The 13791-nt window shown below is 43.1% G+C and overlaps 1 protein-coding gene across 7 annotated transcripts in view; it reads right to left on the minus strand.

Annotated features, from left to right (window-relative positions):
* The window catches only part of rc3h2 (ring finger and CCCH-type domains 2), a 122553-nt gene extending 110302 nt beyond the window's left edge, over positions 1–12251 (minus strand). For 3 of the 7 annotated variants that reach the window (XM_041193044.1, XM_041193048.1, XM_041193040.1), the window contains exon 1: positions 11584–11727. The gene's annotated coding sequence lies outside the window, so the exon portion shown is untranslated. Of the gene's footprint in view, positions 1–9430; positions 9514–11583; positions 11728–11926; positions 11963–12112 lie in introns of those variants that run through there. The other 4 variants (XM_041193041.1, XM_041193042.1, XM_041193045.1 and 1 more) reach the window with 4 other exon arrangements.
* Positions 12252–13791: the final 1540 nt, after the last annotated feature.

Genomic DNA, 13791 nt, shown 5'->3' on the forward strand with positions numbered 1-13791 from the left:
AAGAAGACTATTCTTTCTGACTACTCACAATAGAGTTCAAGACTCAAACCACTGTGTAAACTAAATGAACATACCTGTCAGTTTAAAAACAGCCCAACCATTCCAATATACCCAACAACAGATAAAGATCACACTCATGTAGCAAATTAATACAAAATATCCATGCTGTTTCCTTTATCAAGCATGAAGCAGCCTTTTAAAGCTTCACAGTGTGATATATATGAAATCTATAGATTGTGTTGAATGGTGAGCGATTCATCAAGCAACATAGGAGGGCAGAAAAAGTTAGGAGGGGGGAAATACATTCAGCTAAAGCAGCATTTATCTATTAATAGTATTGCTTTACTTTTTGTTTATAAATACTGCAATTTGTGACCTCAAAGCTGGAAGCGATTATTGTGTAAAGCACATTCACTGTCTGCCAAAACCCAAAATCATGCAGTTACCACGAATACAGAGGAAGCAAAAACTTTAGAACCATTATGAACGTCATTTATATTATATATTCTTATTTGTGCCATCACTAAAACAACCTATTTTCACCTCTAATATCACCTGAATTTATCCTGTCTCAGCTCATCTGCAGCCGAAACCCTCACTCATGTCTTTGTTACTACTAGACTTGACTAGTGCAACTCCTGGTTGCTCTCCCATATTCTACCCTCCATAAACTTGAGGTCATCTAAAACTCTGCTGGCCATGTTTTAAATTGCACTACATCCTGTTCCCCTATCACCCCTGTGCTCACTGACCTACACTGGATCCCAGTCAAGCAACATCTTGATTTTTAAATTCTTATCCTCGTTTTCAAATTCCTCCATGGCATTGCCCCCTCCTATTTCTGTAACCTCCTCCAACACCACAACCCTTTCAGATGTCTGGGCTCCTCTAATTCCAGCCTATTCTGCATTCCCAATTTTAAAATCGTTCCACCATTGGTGGTTGTGCCTTCAGCTGCCTAGGTCCCAAACTCTAGAATACCTTCCCTACACCTCTCCTCCTCTATCTTTTCTCCATTAAGACACTCCTTAAAACCTATTTGATTGAGTCATTGGTCATCTGACCTAATATCTCCTTACATGGCTTGGTGTCGTATTTTGTTTTATAACGCTTCTGGGAAGCACCTTGCAACGTTAGATTTATAAAGCGCCTTTGACATAAAAGTGGTTGTCAACAATTCTAATCATATTCTATTTTGATTTTTGCTTCCAGGTGTTTGCGATAGATCAGTTGTGATTATACAAACAGGTTTTAGAGAAGTTAAAGTCTGTTGTTTCTCTACTTTGCTCTCCACATAAGACTTCTCCTAGCTCATACATCCTGCTCTCAGACCACTACTTAAGATCATTTAGGCAGCTGCTTAGACATATGCACAGGACATTCTTTTTGTTTTCCTCCTGCCATCCCTTTAGCAGAGACATTCAGCATACACCCAATGTCTTCCCATAGGGCAAGTTTTAAATTGAGAACTGAGATCAGTATTTACCAATCCTGCACGCTTCTGCTCCACAGCATTATATCCTCTTCTGTCCTATATATATATATATATATATATATATATATAGTGCAATATTAGAATTTTATAAAGTTCTCCTTGAAGTTCTTAACTAAAAAGACGCTGGTAGCTCTAGTACCTCAAATATAACACTACCATTCAAGAAATAGAGAAAACAGGGAACTACAGTTAACCTGACATCAATTGTTGGGAAAAATGCTGGTATCCATCATTAAGGAAGTGGTATCAGGGCACTTGGGAGAAAAAATATGATTAGACAGAGTCAACATGATTTTATGGAAGGGGAATTGTGTTTGATAACTTATTAGAATATTTTTTGAGCAGGTAACCAAAAGGTCGATAAAGTGGAACCAGATGTACAGTATATTTGAATTTTCATAAGCTGCCACATAAACGATTGTTACACATGATAAGGACTCATAGAATAGGGATTAAGTTGTTAGCATGGATTGGTTAAAGGACAGAAAATAGAGAGTAGGAATAAATTGGTCATTTTCAGGTTGGCAGGCTGTTCATACTGGGGTGCTGCAAGGATCAGTGCTGAGGCCTCAGCTATTAATGACTAGATTAAAGATTCAGATAGTGGATTTCAGTGTAATGTATTCAATTTTGCTGATGGTACAAATCTAGGTGGAAAAGTAAGCTGTGAGGAGGACACAGAGTTGCAAATGGATACAGATAAGCTAAATGAGCTGGCAAGATGAAAAATGGAGTATAACGTGAGGAAAATGGGAGGTTATTCACTTTGATGAATTGAAAAAAAGAATGGGCCGTAGCTTCTAACCAGTGTCGGAAAGAGATAACCCACAGGAGTTAGAAGAAATAAATACATACTTACCCGCCCTTGAAAATTACACTAACCTTTCCAATCGCTGGAGCTACTTGGGGCCTGTATCAAAAGATTCCTTGCAAGCTCCAGTGAAGTGCATCTCTGGCAGATTCAACAAAGCCATGCCCCCTTTATTTATGCCACTAGCTACTATAAAGCAGGCAATTTTAAATGGCCAATGAAATTGACAAGTCAGGGAGGTAACTGGTTAGGATTTGGGGGTGGTGGGGGCAGGGAGAGGAGGTGGGATCCTTGGTGGGGGTGGCGGGGTGGGAGTGTTCAGAATAGTGATCCAGAAGTTGCAAGAGGTTTTAATTCTAACTTTTTCTGGGTAATTATTGGTGTAACCCTGGCAAAACCATCTGAACTTTGTGATTTAAATCACACTTTCGGATGGTTCCCACAGCAGGGGAATTGTCCAGAGGAAGTGTGCAATTCTGGGCAATTGCTGTGCAAACTCTTACCTGGGAACTTTTGAGAAGGATTCCCCATTGCATCTTTGGGGTGCTCAGAAGTTACGGCCCAATATTATTTTGAAAGATGTGAAACTATCAAACGTTGTTCAGAGGGATTTGGGTATCCTTGTATGAGAAACAAAGACAATTAACATACAGGAAATAGGTGATTAGGAAAGCAAATGGTATGCTGGTTTTTATTACAAGGAGGTGAGTTATAAAGAGTAAGGAACCCTTGCTGCAATTTTACAGGGCATTGATGAGACCACACCTGAAGTACTGCAGAGTTTTGATCTCCTCACCCAAGGTAGGATATATTTTCCTTAGGAGAGGGTGCAACAAAGGTTTGCTAAATTGATTCCTGGCAAGAGAGAGATGTCCTCAGAGGAGAGATTAAATAGAATGCGCCAGCATTCTTAGAAGTTTAGAAGAATAAGAGGTGATTTCATTGAAATTCTTAGTAGTCTAGGCTGGATAGATGCTAAAAGCTATTTTGCCTGGCTGTGGAGTCTAGAACTAGGGAGCTGTCTCAGATAAGGGAGAGGCTGTTTCAGGCCAAGAGAAGAAATTGCTTCACTCAAAGGGTTGTGAAACTTTAAAATTCTCTACCTATGAGAACTGTGGATGCTGAATCCCACTGAGTAGATTTTTAGATGAAGGAATTAAGGGGTACAGGGATCAGGTGAGGAAGTGGAATTAAGGTCACAAGGATCAGCCGTGATTTTACTAAATGGTGGAACAGGCTCAAGGGATTGTATGGCCTATTCCTGCTTCTTATATTTTTGTTACGATTAACAACTATTCCTTATTTGAGAGTTGTGAACTGAGAGTGTTGCTGAGATATTCAATTAATTTGGCACTCAAGCCCAGCCTTGCCCATACTCAAGATCTACACATACATTTCCAGCAGAGTTCACAAGATAGCAACCAGAACTAGGAACCCTGTGGACCATTTTCCTCTTGTACCTGGCTCAGGAAACTAAAACCAAGTCACAGCAACCCCAGTGCATCCTAACCAAAATCACCTAATGTCAATCTAGATTACCCCAACTGAAAACCATCTAACAATCACCCACACACCTGACAAATCAATAAATTAACCATCCATGGCCCTAAAGGAAGAATAACACATCAGTAATAAAATCCCATGTTTTAAGCTAAAATACCTCAACATTCAGAATTTAAAGATACAAATAACCTACTAAGCCAATAAATTCAATGTCAGCTTAGATCAACTCATAGCCCACATTTTCTGCATCCAAGATGAGTGCTATATCTCAGTAAAACTGACACCAGTACAATACTAAAAGTGCTAATCTGCCAATTGATTAGGCTCAAAGATTACACTATCCCCCATTTGAAAAAGTATTCCATGGTCTCACCCCTCCCAAACTCTAATCTCCTCCTGTCTCACAATCTCCAAGATTTCTGCTCTTATGCAATTCTGGCCTCTCAAGTATCCCTGATTTTAATTGCTCCACCACTGCTGGTTGTGCTTTCAGTTGCCAAGGCCTTAGGGTGGGAATTCCAGAGCCTAAGTCTCCCTGGCTCTCCCTCTTTCTTTCAACACTGCTTAAAATGTAACTCTTCGACCAAACTTTTGATATCTGCCCCCGTATCACCTTATATGGCTCAATGTCTAATTTTGTTTTAAAAACACACTTGTGAAATGCCTTGGAATGTTATTACATTACAATACACCATATAAAAGTTGTTGTTGTTGTAGTAGTATTTCTGGTGTCCTGGTCAGCATTCTTCCTCAGTCAACTAAAAGGTAATCAGTCACTCATTTTTAGCATTGCTTTAAGTGGCTTTTATGCACAAAATATCTACTGTATTTGCCTACATAACTGTGACTGCACTTCAAAGCAATGCAACGTATGTGAAGCACTTTGGATATTTCCGAGTGGTCACAAAGAGGCACTATACAAATACATGTCCTTTCTTTAAGTTGAACTTACGTATTTTATTGAAGGGGTAGAGGAGCAAGGAAAATGGCTTAAAGTTAATATAGTTATATATATTTAAAGTAAATATCATAAGATTTGGAGTTGCCATCTGAAACATTTGTCAACCGATTTGCAGAAGCTCTGAAAAAATACCATGTCTCCCAAGCTCGTCAGTCAGCAAACTGGATACCAGTAGCAGCGATTACCATTTAGATTTTACCACTATGTATGTTGCAAATGTAATCTTTCACTCCTAGTACAACTCTTTACAGTGTAAAACCATGATAATCGATTATAAAAATACATTATACACCTCAAGGCTTTATAACCTTAAGCTTTCACATTGAATGAATTCAATTGAAACAGCCTGTTCTTGTACAAATGCCTACAAAGTCTAAAGAACAAGGGCAACTTGTATTTATTAAGTAAATTAATGTGGCAAAATGTCCCAAAGATGCTTCACAGAGGCATCAAAGAAAATCTGACACCCAACCACATGAGCAGATATTAGGGCAGAGGTCAAATAGTTAAAGAAGGAAAAAGAGGTAGAGAAGTAGAGAGCTGAGAGCTTTGGAAGCTGAAGCCATAGCCACCAATGGTGGGACGATTAAAATTGGAGATGCACAAGAGGTCAGCATTGGAGGAAAGTATATATCTCAAGAGGGTTGTAGGACTGAAGGAGGTTAGACAGAGAGGCAAGGCAAGGCCTTGGAGGGATTTGAAAACAAGGATGAAAATTTTAAAATCAAGCCTTTGCTTAACTAAGAGCCAATGCAGGTCAGCAAGCACAAAGACTGACATGTCACATCACGAAGCATTAGAACCATTAGCATTACTAATTAGTTCTTTAAAAGCTCTCTAATGTGGACTGGCAGTCCGTTGCAAGTCTTTACTTGCCATACCCCATTGCCCCCTAAAACTTACTGGCTGTGATGCCACAACCTTTAAGCATCCTGCCAAGACCACCAAATTTCAGATTTGGTGTGGTAAGCATGGGAATGGAATGGTTGGGTAAGTATAAAGAAACTGACACGTTAGGTTTGATCCCAGCTCCCAGGAAATCTCCACCTGCATTCTTTCGACATTTGCAGGTGTCATGACTGGTTATACCCATCATTGGAGAGATATGGAGGCCAATTTTGGAAACATGGACACTAACTGCAGTCACCCAAAGAAAACAAATCTGGTATTTTCCTAACTAAGAAATCGTTCAATACTCTACTATATAGTACACTTATCAGTGGAGTAATCAAAATAGCTAACTAACTAGGTACGAGTACTTTTACAAAAAAAAAGTCACAATTGGGAACAAGTTGGAGGAGTAGCATTTAAGGATGAATGCTAATGTTTCTAGACATAAGTCAGATTTTTGTAGCCTTCTTGTTTATATTCTGCAATTTACAAATAAAAAGGAAAATAATTCTCTTTTTGTTTAATGCCTCATTTATTTCTTTACATGCCAACCTTTTAGCTACCTTAACTATTTATAATTTCTACCTCACCCTCTGTACAGACAGGTTCCTCAAGGGGGGGAATAGGTGAAAAAAAAACAAGAAAACATCCACAAAAACACAGCAAAATTAAGAACATTGTGACAGAACAGCATTTCAAGAGCTCTGGGAATAGTTTTCCTGTCTCCAGATACTATTTTTCAGCAGGGGCCTTTCAGGAGCAGCCTAAAAGCAAGATATTTTTCCCTGGACCAAATCAAAATAACACAAGATTAACTTCAAAGCAACTCAAGTCAACAAATTTATTACACAGAGATAAAAACAAAAAAACTGCGGATGCTGGAAATCCAAAACAAAAACAAAAACAAAAATTGAAACATCAACTCTTTTCTTCTCCACCGATGCTGCCAGACCTGCTGAGTTTTTCCAGGTAATTCTGTTTTTGTTTTTGTTCAACAAAATTATTCTTCTTTATACACATTGTTGAAAAATACATCCATGTTTCACTATTTAAGGAACTATAGGCTTCTGATTATTATATGGAAATCCCTCACTAGCGAGGATATCCAAGGATAGCTGATGAGGCCGATTTGGGACCTGCAGATTTTATGGCATGAAGGGCATTTGTTGGCATATGGGATGTCTGGTCGTGTTTTATCAATTCGGGTCATAGCGTGTTCTTTTCGCCACACTTTTCTTCTTCATTTTGTTGTTGATGGGTCTCAAAATGTAGAAGGATCCCAGCAGACACTGCTGCCATCTGGTTTGATCCAAGAAAATACATCCCAGGAGTTGATGTCAACACTGCAGTTCAGCACATCCTTGAAGCGCTCCTTCGGTCATCCTCCAGTGCATCTGCCCTGACTAAGCTGCAAAAAGCCGACCGGCTTTGGATGCCCGGTATCTGACATATGAACTATATGACCAACCCAATGAAGCTGATGACAGATGATCATAGCCTTGGTGCTTGCTCTGCCTGCTTGTGAGAGGACACTGATGTTGATGCATCTGTCCTCCCACTTCCACCTGACTTATACAGGTATTGGAAGACAATTCATGAAATATTCAAGGTCTACTACATTCAGATTTTATTTAACGAATTGATACCATAAAGTTTACATCAGCAAAATAAACAAAGCTCATACACCATTACAACAGGTTAATTTAGCTATAGAAACAAGAGCCCTAAGAATAATTTACAGGCAGAAAACAATGCCATCCAGTGAAAGGAGAGTTTGCACAGCCAAAGAAATTACCATTGGTTCTGACCCTGATAGTGGAATGAAAGAAAGAGAGAAATTTAGAAGGCCACAAAGTACTAGCTGCAGAATAGGCTGACAGAAGCTCCAGAGGCAAGACGGAGTGAGGCTGCACACAATTACTAAATGAGGATTTTTTTTAAAAAAATTCAGAATTGTTGAGAAAAACGGAGCTATTGAAAGTTGGTAATGGGCAATTGTGACTTTGTGCAGGACACCAGACTGAGCTATGGACAAACTAAGAGTATCACTCAAGCAGCTAGTAAGAAGGGAAATTGAGAAGTCAAGTCTGGAGATAACAGAAACGTAGATATAAGGGCTTTAGCTGCTGGCAGTTGGGGAGAGCTGAAGTAGAGGTAAATGCAGAGATGATGTTGCAAAGATAGAAGTGAGTAGTCATGATGAATAGAACAAGGCTTCATAGCTCAGCTCAGCTGGACATCTTGTAAACGAATAGAAAGAAAACTCTTTTGAGGTGTTGCAAATCCAACCATAGAACAGAAAGTTTATAACTTTAGTTACTGATATCACTGCTACCCTGGCCTCTGAAATCCTCACAAGAGCACTCCACTGTATTAGCTCTTTACAACATCACAGTCCACAATAAATATTTTGAAATTGAACAGAGATTATTACTCAGGCCTTTTTGAAAGTTGATCACCAATGTGCACTTGCCTAATCTGGAATGAAATTGCTGTATTGAAATAGTAACATGATGCCCAATATGTCAGTTATGCTGTCACACATTATGGTACTGCCATATTTGAACTACTGTAATAATTTGTTTCTATAAACACAGAAGTGCCCATTACACAGATCTGTTCTACATTGTCTTTTAAATCAATGTATAACCTATAAAAAGGTCAGCTGGCCAGAAATTCATCGATATTTCAGGCTGATATGAAACTATTTGCAATTCTGCAAAAGCACTCATGTAGAAGAATTACATCACAAAATCACGATGACTGACAGCCTTCACAGCTGTGTTCTGGGAGAAATTTTAAGGAAGGGCATATGTGGAGGACAGAAATGGAAATAAATTAGTGGAAGTACCTCATATTACCTAATAAATACCATAGGATCAATTGCACTGTTATATTGGACTTGTACATAAATTCTCAGCCCAAACAGGACCCAAGGTTTTACCACACCCACAATTCACCAACTATATTATTCTACTTTAGATATGTCACTTTTCTCCTTCCCAAATGTCAACTGAGCTCTTCCGAGGAACAGGTCATAAAATTTGTAATAACCCATTAAAGACACCTCACTGAAATGAACATCTATAATCAAAGCAACTTAGAATCATAGGCAGGTATGACAATAAACACTAGAAAAGTTAACTTTTAATTAAGCAGATAAGAACTCTACACTCAACCAATACTGTGATTAGAACAGCAAGATATCTAATATGTAACTAGAAATTTCTCTCAAGGCATCGTATGCTAGCTTTGAATAGATGCTCTAAGCCCATTGCTTGAAACAGGCACAAATGCTCATTTTGCAAGTTGGCTGCTGCTAAAGAAAATATTTGGTAGGTTCCCAATACTTATTCACAATCCAAACTAAAATCTGTTGGTAATTGCTAACGAAAGGTTGATCAACATTTTTAAAATCTATGACATGTAAAATATCTGTTTTGGATTGCCCCAACTACAGTTAGAGACAAGTTTTGCTCTACTACATTATTTGTGACTGCTTATCAAAACAATATCAACTGAATATAATATATGCATTACTGTAAGCTAGGTATGGTAGCATAGTGAATACGTTACTGAACCAGTAATCCAGAAGCATGGACTAAACCAGAGAATCGGAATTCAAATCCCATCAGGGTAGTTTAGGAATTTGAATTCAATTTTTAAAATCCAGAAATAAAGATTGACCATGATGCTGTTGGACTGTTGTGAAAACCCAGCTGGCTCACTTTTTTTTTAAAAAAAGGGAAAATAAATCTTCCATTCTTACCCAGTCTGGCCTTCCAAAACATAATTCACTCTTAAGACTCTCGGAAGTGGCCTAGCAAGCCTCTCAGTTGTAACAAACCACTAGAAAGATTCAGCAGTTCAAGAAGACACCACACCACCACCTTTTCAGGGCAACAAAACATGGGCAATAAAGATTGGCCTTGCCAGCAATACCCACATCCTGAGAATGAATTTTTTTTATCAATGCTTCCAAATCCATTAATGGTAACAGGAAGACAAGAAATCTGCTAATTGCAACTTTCAATACTTAAATTATGTATCGACGCAAAAATGGGTCCAACAATTACAAAGCAACCACCACAAGCTGAAGAGGGTACAAAAATTAAATGCGTACACACACACACACACGAAGGGCTTTCATTGGTCACATGCATTTACCATATACTTTAGTTAAATCTTTTTATTTACTCTGTATTATCAAGTCCTGATGTGTATATTTTTCGTGGAAAAATGTATGGGTACAGAAAACTATTCAAGTATAATAAAGTTTGAGACTTTTCCAAAGTCGGCCTGACTGACCTTTCAAGTTTAGAAATCAGAATGGGGCTGCATGTGCCACCACTACTACATCCATTTATTTTGACCGAAGAGGAATTGGCAACACCCGGGTGAAAGTAGTCGCAAGCTCACCTGCACCAGTCAACAGTGCCATAAACTGGTCTTCAAAAGGACTTGAAACTAACTGAGCGGGTCTTTCAGAGCCTATGCTTTCTATATTTGGACACGGGGGAAGGGTGTGACTTTTACACGAAGGAAGCTTCGAGTCAGGACATCTGTGGCTACCATAATAATCAACAGTGAATACATTTATATCACTGCTTGGGGCGGGGGGGGGGGGGGGAAGAGAAATGTCAGCGGTGTAAAAACTTGTCACCCAGCCTGCCCAACCCGATTAAAGAATTTAAAGGAAAGTAGGAACGACACAGGGTGCAAACCACTGTGCGAAGTACAAGACAGGACAGTCAGTCTTGATTGCAGGTTTGTGCCAGCTTATTGCGCAATTAATTGTACGTACTCGATGGAAACAAACAGCGACTACGGGGGGGGGGGGGGGGGGGGGGGCGACGTTTTAAGTGTTAGAGAACACAAACCTACGATGGTGCTTATTTTTTTTGGGGGGGGGGAGGGGAAGGAAAGAAGTCCAAACGTTGCTGATTAGAAATTCAGTGCATTTGCTGGAGGGAGGAGTCGTTTAAAGCACCTCGAGCTAAAAAAAAAAGAGGACACGACGAGGCCAAGATTATATATATATATATATATATATATATTTTTATTTTGGACACGACGGACGGTCACTCCGAAGACCTGGGTCCCTTTTCTGCATCAGACTCTTGTCAGAGCCACACACCCATGGCCACAGCCTCTCCGCTCTGACACTTGAGGAGAGGGAGAGGGGAAGGGGAGAGGGAGAGGGGAAGGGGAGAGGAGAGGGGAGGGGGGAGAGGGAGGGGAAGGGGAGAGGGAGAGGGGAGAGGGGAAGGGGAGAGGGGAGGGGAGGGGGAAGGGGAGAGGGGAGGGGGAGGGGCAAGGGGAGAGGGGAGGGGAAGGGGAGAGGGAGAAGGAGAGGGGAGGGGGGGAAACATGGCGATTACACTTGTCATCGTGTCGGCGGGGGGGGGGGGGGGGGGTGCAAACAGCTCCAGCGCGCTCCGGGCTGCGGGAGCGCGCGCGCGGCTCCGACCCGACCCGACCCGACCCAACCCAATCGTCGTCTTCTTAACCACCCGGTCCCACATTTTTATTCCCGGGCGATGCCGGAGATGTATTTTTTTTTTAATGTCAGCGGTTCAAAGCAGCGCACACATTGAAGCGGGTGTGAACCTCAACCCAACCTGGTGGACAAGGCAAGCGTTCCCTTCACCCGCCCAAACACACACACACACACACACACATACAAACACCGAACCGTAATTGACGTGCGGCTAGACCAATGGCAATCGAACCTTGGCTTGTTTGACGGGACATCCACCAATCAGCAGCACCGATGGGCGGGGCAAGAGATGGGCCGGGGGGGGGGGGGGGGGGGGGGAAGAAAAGCAGCCATCAGGTTCGGTTGCCTTTGACAGCTGCTCCCGTAAAGCGCAGGCGGCCCCCCGGGGGGGGGGGAGAGAGAGAGAGAAACAAAACTCTTACCTTTTCTGTAGGCACTAAGAAGAAGAAGAAGTAACATCCATCTTTCCATCGAAGAAAGAAAAACTTTAATAAGTTAACTTCACAGAAGCAATTAATAAATACATGTAAACGGCGGCTTGACCCCCCCCCACCCCACCCCCGCGGGTCATGAAAGCCGGTGGAAGGTCGAGTCGCTGGCGGTGCAGCCCTGCTCCGGCTCCGACATTTTGCTCCGAATCGCGGCGACTCCCCCGTCAGGGAGACCTTAACAGGAAAGGGAGCATCTCCCCCCCTCCCCCCACCCACCCACCCACCCCCTTCCCTCCCGCCTCCCTCCCTCCTCCTCCTCCTCCTCCTCCCCCACCTCCGCCGCCGTGTATCCCTCCGCGCAACGGTCTCTCCTCCAAACAAACATCCATCGTCTCAGGTATGGAAGCTTCACCATCGTCCCCGCGCGTGCGCACGGTGGTGGTGGTGGTGGTGGGGGGGGGGGGTGGGGAGACTGACGGCTCGTTTTAACCTCCTCCTCCCTTCTTTTTCTTCTTCTCACCCGTTCCTAATGCGACCCTGCCCCTTTTTTTTGTTTTGTTGTTTGTAGTTTGTTGTTTCGCTTTATCGTCCTTTTTTTCTCTCGCGTTCTTTTTTTTCTCTCTCTCTCTCTCTCTCGCGCGCCAGGCACTACTTTCCCGTCTTGCGGAAGGATGCGGCGGAGTGGAGCGGTCCAGCCGGAACGAGCCGCTTTTTTTTTTCCGAGGCGGAGGCGACGGTTTTTTTTTCCTGAGTGAGAGATTTTTTTTTTGGCGGGGTGGGGGGGCGGGGCGGAGTCGGAGGGACGGAGGGAGGTTGTCGTCGTCGTCGGTGTCGGTGGCGGGAGGGAGACGAGATGAAGAGATTTCGCATCGTCTTTACCTAGGACCAGAATTGACCAACCTCCCTGGGGAGGGGGAGGGGGAGGGGGGGAGGGTGTCCGTCCCCTCCTCCCCCCCCTCCTCCCAATTCGGGGTTGACCACCTTAAGTAAATGGTGTTGACATTGCCAAGAAGAAAGGCCAAAGTTGACTAATAAAAGTTGTGAAATCAAACACATCGTGTGTGTGTGTGTGTGTAGATAAAGCCAAGAGGGCAGCCATGGGACGTTTAAAGAGAAAGTTGCTGTAATACCTGATGGGGTTGGGTTGAGTCGAGGTGGGTTGGGTTGGGTTGAGTCGGGGAGGGTTGGGTTAGGTTGGGTTGAGTCGGGGAGGGTTGGGTTGGGTTGAGTTGGGGGATGGTTGGGTTGGGTTGAGTCGGGGGGGGGTTGGGTTGAGTCGGGGGGGTTGGGTTGAGTCAGGGGGGGGGTTGGGTTGAGTCGGGGAGGGTTGGGTTGAGTCGGGGGAGGGTTGGGTTGAGTCGGGGGGGGGTTGGGTTGAGTCGGGGGGGTTGGGTTGAGTCAGGGGGGGGGGTTGGGTTGAGTCGGGGAGGGTTGGGTTGAGTCGGGGGAGGGTTGGGTTGAGTCGGGGGGGGTTGGGTTGAGTCGGGGGGGGTTGGGTTGAGTCGGGGGGGGTTGGGTTGAGTCGGGGGGGTTGGGTTGAGTCGGGGGGGGTTGGGTTGAGTCGGGGGGGGTTGGGTTGAGTCGGGGGGGGGTTGGGTTGAGTCGGTGGGGGGTTGGGTTGGGTTGAGTCGGTGGGGGGTTGGGTTGGGTTGAGTCGGTGGGGGGTTGGGTTGAGTCGGGGGAGGGTTGGGTTGAGTCGGGGGAGGTTGGGTTGAGTCGGGGGGGGTTGGGGAAGGTGTAAATGGTCAAAACCAAATGTTGTCCAAAGGCTGCAGAGTAACGATGTCATTGTTCTGCATCCAATTCCTTCATTTATGGTCATTTTTTTTTGACAATCGAGTGATAGCGCACCGCTGTGTAGTAGAAAAGGACGCCACCTGCTTTGGGGTGTTGAACGTGTACATTTTGGCCGTGGAATCGCCAAAAACAAAAAGCGTGGTCATTGAAAGTCACAATATTACTCAAAGTTTTGCAGCCGTCAACCAGATCACTTCTGAATAATCATTGCCTTGTAAATAAATGGGTGTCAATCTGGTAGAGATGACATTTGGTGCCCTGAGCTGTTGGTGTCACCTGGCACCTGCTGCCAAGCGCAAAAACAAAATATAGTAATGAACAAATAAAATCAAGCAACATATGTTAAGAACAGTACCGCAGAGTCATTTTAAGGCAGAAGTCTTATTTCAGAAAATAGTCCAA

Source organism: Carcharodon carcharias, chromosome 8, assembly GCF_017639515.1.
Source record: "Carcharodon carcharias isolate sCarCar2 chromosome 8, sCarCar2.pri, whole genome shotgun sequence".
In the NCBI taxonomy this organism is placed as follows: Eukaryota; Metazoa; Chordata; class Chondrichthyes; order Lamniformes; family Lamnidae; genus Carcharodon; species Carcharodon carcharias.